The sequence below is a fragment of the Callithrix jacchus genome, chromosome 4, assembly GCF_049354715.1.
Source record: "Callithrix jacchus isolate 240 chromosome 4, calJac240_pri, whole genome shotgun sequence".
In the NCBI taxonomy this organism is placed as follows: domain Eukaryota; kingdom Metazoa; phylum Chordata; class Mammalia; order Primates; family Cebidae; genus Callithrix; species Callithrix jacchus.
In genome coordinates, this window is record NC_133505.1 from 8,382,218 (window position 1) to 8,388,982 (window position 6,765).

Consider the following 6,765-nt stretch of genomic DNA (forward strand, 5'->3'; position numbering starts at 1 on the left):
AGGACCTATAAAACAAGAACACAATGAAGAAAAGGCAGGAGAATTGCTTGACCCCAGGAGGTGGAGGTTGCAGTGATTCAGGCAACAAGGGATTCAGGCAACAAATAGTACAATGAATAGAACAATACCTCACATTTCAATCTCACATTGAAAGTAAATGTCCTAAATGCTTCACTTAAAAGATACAGAATAGATAAGAATTCACCAACCAATGTTATTCTGCCTTCAGGGGACTCACCTAACACATACATACACTTAATGTAAAGAGGTAGAAAAGATATTCCATGCAAATGGACACCAAAAGTGAGCAGGAGTAGCTATCCTTATATAAAAAAAAAAAAAACTTGAAAGCAACAGCAGTTAAAGAGGACAAAGAAGGACTGTATATAATGATAAAATAGCTAGTCCAACAGAAAAATATCACAATTTTAAATATATATGTACCTAATACTGGAACTCCCAAATTTATGAAACTACTAGACCTAAGAAATTAGATAGGCAGCAGCACAATAACAGTGGGGGACTTTAATACTCCACTGAGTGCACTGGTCAGGTCATCAAGACAGAAAATCACCAAAGAAACAATGGACTTAAACTATACCCTACAATAAATGGACCCAACAGATATTGACCAAACATTCTACCCAACAATGCAGAATACACATTCTGTTCATCAGCATAGAACAGAACAGTGGAACATTCTCCAAGATAGACCATATGATAGACCGCAAAATAAAGAACATCAAACTATATTATAAGGCCATAGTCACCAAAACAGCATGGTACTGTATAAAATAGGCACATAGAACAATAGAATGGAATAGAGCACTGAGAAATAAAGGCAAATTCTTACAGCCAACTGATCTTTGGCAAAGCAAACAAAAACATAAAGTGGGGAAAGGACACCCTATTCAACAAATGGTGCTGGGATAATTGGTAAGCCACATGTAGAAGAATGAAATTAGATCCTCATCTCTCATCTTATACAAAAATCAGCTCAAGATAAATCAACAACATAAATCTAAGATCTGAAACCATAAAGGTTCTAGAAGATGACATCAAAAAAACCCTTCTAGACATTGGCTTAGGCAAAGTCTTCATGACCACAAACCCAAAAGCAATGCAGCGAAAACAAAGATAAACAGATGGGCCTTAATTAAAGTACTCTGTGGGATTTTCTCCCATTCTGTGGGTTGTCTGTTTACTCTGCTGAATATTTTTTTTCACACAGAGTAAACAGACAACACACAGAATATAAGAAAATCTCTACAATCTATACTTCCAACAAAAGGCTAATATCCAGAATCTACAAAGAACTTAAATCAGCAAGAAAAAACAAACAATCTCATCAAAAGTGGGCTAAGGACATGAATAGACAATTATTAAAAGAAGATATACAAATGGCGAACAAGCAGATGGAAAAATGATCAACATTACTCATGATCAAAGAAAGCAAGTCAAAACCGCAATGAGATACCACCTCACTCCTGCAAGAATGGCCATAATCAAAAAATAAAAAATAATAGATGTTGACATGAATGTGGTCAAAGGGAATACTTTTACACTCTTGGTGGGAATGTACACTAGTATAGTCACTGTGGAAAACAGCATGGAGATTCTTTAGGCTGGGCATGGTGGCTTACACCTGTAATCCCACCACTTTGCGAGGCCAAGGCAGGCAGATCACAAGGTCAGGAGATCGAGACCATCCTGGCTAACATGGTGAATCCCCCATCTCTACTAAAAATACAAAAAGCCAGGCATGGTGGTGGGTGCCTGTAGTCCCAGCTACTCGGGAGGCTGAGGCAGGAGAATTGCTTGAACCTGGGAGGTGGAGGTTGCAGTGAGCCAAGATCATGCCACTGCACTCCATTCTGGGCTTCTGAGCGAGACTCCATCTCAAAAAAAAAAGTAGATCTACCGTTTGATTCAGCAATCCACTTACTAGGTATCTAGCCAGTAGAGAAGTCATTATATGAAAAAGATATTTGCACTCACAAATATCTTTTTTTTTTACAGCAGCACAATTTGCAATTGCAAAAAATATGGAACCATCCTAAATGCCCATTAATTAATGAGCGGATAAAGAAAAGACATATATATATATATATATATATAATCACACTGTGGGGCTCTGGGCAAGATGTAGCCTCTGATCCTGATCTACATTGCCGCATAATGATGCTCACTGCAAAGGACCGTGAAGGTCAAATGGATAGCGCATATTCAATGTACGTGTGTTAAACACTCACTATCTTTCAGTCTCAATGTTGCATATATCATTTTCTTTATTCATGAAAAATGCAACTTTGTTTTTGTTGCATTGCTTTTGGGTTATTGGTTGTGAAGTCTTTGCCTAGACCAATGTCTAGAAGGGTTTTTCCATACCATGGAATACTACTCGGCCGTGAAAAGGAACAAACTGATAGCGTTTGCAGCAAATGACACAATTGGAGACCATTATTCTAAGTGATGTAACTCAGGAATGGAAAAACAAACATTGTGTGTTCTCACCCATATGTGGGTGCTCAGCCATGAGGAGGCAAAGGCATAAGAATGGTACATTGGACTTTGGGGACTGAGGAGAAAGGGTGGGGGGCACTGATGGACAAAAGACTATACATTAGGTGCAGTGTACACTGCTCTGGTGATGGCTGTACCAAAATCTCAGAAATCACCTCTAAGATACTTATTCATGTAACTAGACACCACCTATTCCCCAAAAACCTATTGAAATAAAAAACAAAAATGTTTAAAAAAAATGAGAATAAAACCTGAATAGCCATGAGCCACAAAATGTAGTCTCTTTAAGAGACAGAAAATGTTACTTCTAAGTTCCCTAGTCCTAGTCCAGAATTATAGACCAACCACAGAGAATCTGAGTGACTAAAGGTCTTGATTTGTTCAGTGTATCAAGGTAACACTAAACAGTGCAGGCCATGGAGAGTTAGAACAGAATGGTAAATATTGGAAGCTCCAGTGCAAAAGGACTTTGCCTTGCATCCAGGGATGCCACTTCCCATTTGGATAGCCTTGAACAAATCATCTAATCACTCAAAGCTTCCGTTTTCACCTCTGTAAGATGGAGATAATAGTAGTGTTACTTGGGCTTGTTGTGGGGATTATGTGAAGCAAAATGCTTAGTCCACTGCTGGGCATACACTAAGAACTCTTGGCCGGGCGCAGTGGCTCACGCCTATAATCCCAGCACTTTGGGAGGCCAAGGCGGGTGGATCACGAGGTCAAGAAATCGAGACCATCCTGGTCAACAAGGTGAAACCCCGTCTCTACTAAAATACAAAAATTAGCTGGGCACGGTGGTGCCTGTAGTCCCAGCTACTCAGGAGGCTGAGGCAGGGCAATTGCTTGAACCCACAAGGTGGAGGTTGCAGTGAGCCGAGATTGTGCCATTGCACTCCAGTCTAGGTAACAACAGCGAAACTCCGTCTCAAAAAAAAAAAAAAAAAAAACTCTCTCTTTCCGTATACATGTATATATATGTTTGTATACGAACTCTCTAGGTATGTAAATTTATAAGTAAATATATATAAAAATGTATGGATATATTCAGACATATAAATTGTGATGAAGCACACACAAAATAATTTGTGATCTTCACCGTTTTTGGGTGTACAGTTCGGTGGCATTAAGTACATTAACACTGTATCACTACCGTGTATCTTCAGAACGCTTTTCATGTTGTAACTGAATCTCGGTACTGATTTAAAATACCTCTCACTGCCGTTCCTCCACAGCCCCTGGAAACCACGATTCCATTTTCTGTCTCTGAATTTGGTGGCTCGAGCTGCCTTGTATCAGTGGAGTTACATATTTGTCCCTGAATGTGGTGGCTCGAGCTGCCTTGTACCAGTGGAGTTACATATTTGTCCCTGAATTTGGTGGCTCGAGCTGCCTTGTACCAGTGGAGTTACATATTTGTCCCTGAATGTGGTGGCTCGAGCTGCCTTGTATCAGTGGAGTTACATATATGTCCCTGAATTTGGTGGCTCGAGCTGCCTTGTATCAGTGGAGTTACATATTTGTCCTTTGGGACTGGTTTCATTTCGCTTAGCATAATAACTGCAAGGTCTATCCCTGTGGCAGCATGTGTCAGATTGCCCTCCTTTTTAAGGCGGAATGATTTTCTGTGGTACGTAGATATCATATTTCATTTATCCATTGATGGAGACTTAGGTTACTTCCACTTCTTGTCTGCTATGAACAGGGAATAACGCTGCTATGAACATGAATGTACAGTTTTCTGGGACCTTGCTTTTAATTCTTTTGTGTGGATACCCAGAAGTGAATCATATGGTAGTTCTACTTCTAATGTTTTGAAGAACTGCCATCTGTTTTCCATAGTGGTTGTACCATTTTAATGTACCTATTTACACTACCCATGAACAAGCGTTTCAATTTTTCCACATCTACATCAGCACTCGTATTTTCTATTTATCTTTTTTGATAGTAGCCATCCTAATGGTTATGAGATAAATACATATTTTAAATGCCAAATTTATATTATTTTATTATGTGCATTATTGCCTCCGTGGAGTATAATTTAAGAGTCTTATTGCCCACAAACATGGAGGTGGCTAACCTGGCGCAATATATAAATCAGACTCCAGGACTGGGAGGAGTGGCTTCTTCAATAGGTGTGTGTGTGTCCATAGAATGGAGAAGGCTAAAAAACATAAACTGTGGGACAGATGGGGCAGAAATGCGGTCACAGGAGGAAAAAGCAAACTTCCGGCTACACTAACCCAGGCTGGATACATTGTTACATATTAATTTAAGAACTTTTTTTTGGCTGTTATGGGTTGTAGAGGTTTTGGCTTTAGAGATAGACATCTGAGTTTGGCCCCAAGGTGGGGAGCTGAGATGCTGGTGATGAAAAAGACTGCTTTGTAGGTTGCTGTGAAACCCAGCTGGAGATGACCACAGCAGCGAGCCTGCTCTCTTATACGCCACAGCTTCTGAGACTGAGCTTGAGAGGCACCCTAAGCCTCCACCTACACTCTGGGCAGGGGCAACAAACGTGTCTCTGAAAGGGTCATTGTCAGTGACCCTAGAAGTCCTCAAATTATGAGGGAAACACTAGACAAAGGAAGATCAGACTTCTTGCTACCCTGGACAAATATGGACTCAGAGACCTCACAGACTGAACGTTACTTTTTTTTTTTTTGAGACAGAATTTTGTTCTTGTCATCCAGACTGGAGGACGGTGACCCGATCTCGGCTCACTGCAACCTCTGCCTTCCGGTTTGAAGTGATTCTCCTGCCTCAGCTTCTGAGTAGCTGGGATTATTGGCACCCACCACCACCCACACCTGGCTAATTTTTGTATTTTTAGTAGAGACAGGGTTTCATCATGTTGGCCTGGCTGGTCTCAAACTCCTGACTTTGTGATCTGCCGGCTTCGGCCTCCCAAAGGACTAGGATTACAGGGGCGAGCCAGGGCACCCAGCCTGAACATTACTTTTAATGTTCTTAGAGTGGACCTGAAGCTGTATGCTTCATGTGCAAAATATCCCTTGTTACCCTTTGTGTATGTAGATTCATGCAGAAGCTGAGGTCTGGGGAATGCAGCAGCACTGAACGTTGCACTGAACTTTGATTTGCCGTGAGCACTCCGCATGGCCACACAGACAGCAGGGAGCCTCCAGGTACCAGGCTCAAAACCTACTGGCCAGACTTGATGAGCTGGGGCAAGTTGGAAACAGAAATCCTTCAGTCACATTTGATTGATTTGCAGCTAAGTTAGTAATTGTCTGAGCCTTCAGTTGCTGTTGAGTTTTATTCTGTGGAATGGAGAGGTGTGTACTTGATTTTCTTAAAATTTTGCTCCTCAAATTTAATATCCATTTGATTATATTAAAGTGAGTGTAAACATAGATACATGTCTAATGTTGAGAAGTGGATTGAGATATTCAGAGAATAATACTATTTGTTTGTACGCACTGTGGAGGACTTGGACTCCAGCACAGACACTGTGGGGCTCTGGGCAAGGCGTATGCTCTGATCCTGATCTGCATGGTGGCACGGTGACGCTCACTGCGAAGGACTGCAAAGGTCAAATGGACAGTGCATATTCCATGTATATGTGTTAAATACTCACTGTCTTTCAGTCTCAGTACACACACACACACACACCAGTGCCCACTGCACAGCAGATATGCAGTATAGTAGCGGGGATAGAAATTGCAGGCTCTGGTTCCGGATTTTCTGAGTTTGCAATATGGCCCTGTGCTGTCCTCTGTGATTGCCGTTAGTCATTTAAGATGTGGCTGTTGCTGCTGAGAAATTAAGTTTTAAATTTTTTTTAATTTTAATTAATTTACATGCAAATGACTACATGTGACTAGTGGTAACCACAGACGACACAGCAGACAGTGCAGGATGTATAGAAAGAAGGAGAGATTATTGAGGAGTATTGAGGGTAGTGTTTGATTTTGTTGTTTTTAAGGCAGTAAAGACTGGTACAATTCTAAATGCTGATGAGCCCTGGGAAGCAAAGAGGGCCATTTGACTTTGCAAGACAGGAGCAGAGCAGTAATTAATAAAGTGAGTCTCTGAGAGTGAGTGACAGCTTGGGATTCTGTTAGGTGTGTAGGCTGGTGGCAGGAAGTTGAGTGGGTTTTTAGCGGATGGATTCCATTTCCTCTGGAGGATGGGAATTGAGGTCATCTACTGTGGGGGTGGGGAGGAAGCATAGTAAGTTAGAGGTTTCAAGAGAGTTGAGAAGATTTAAAACAGCTTCGTGGA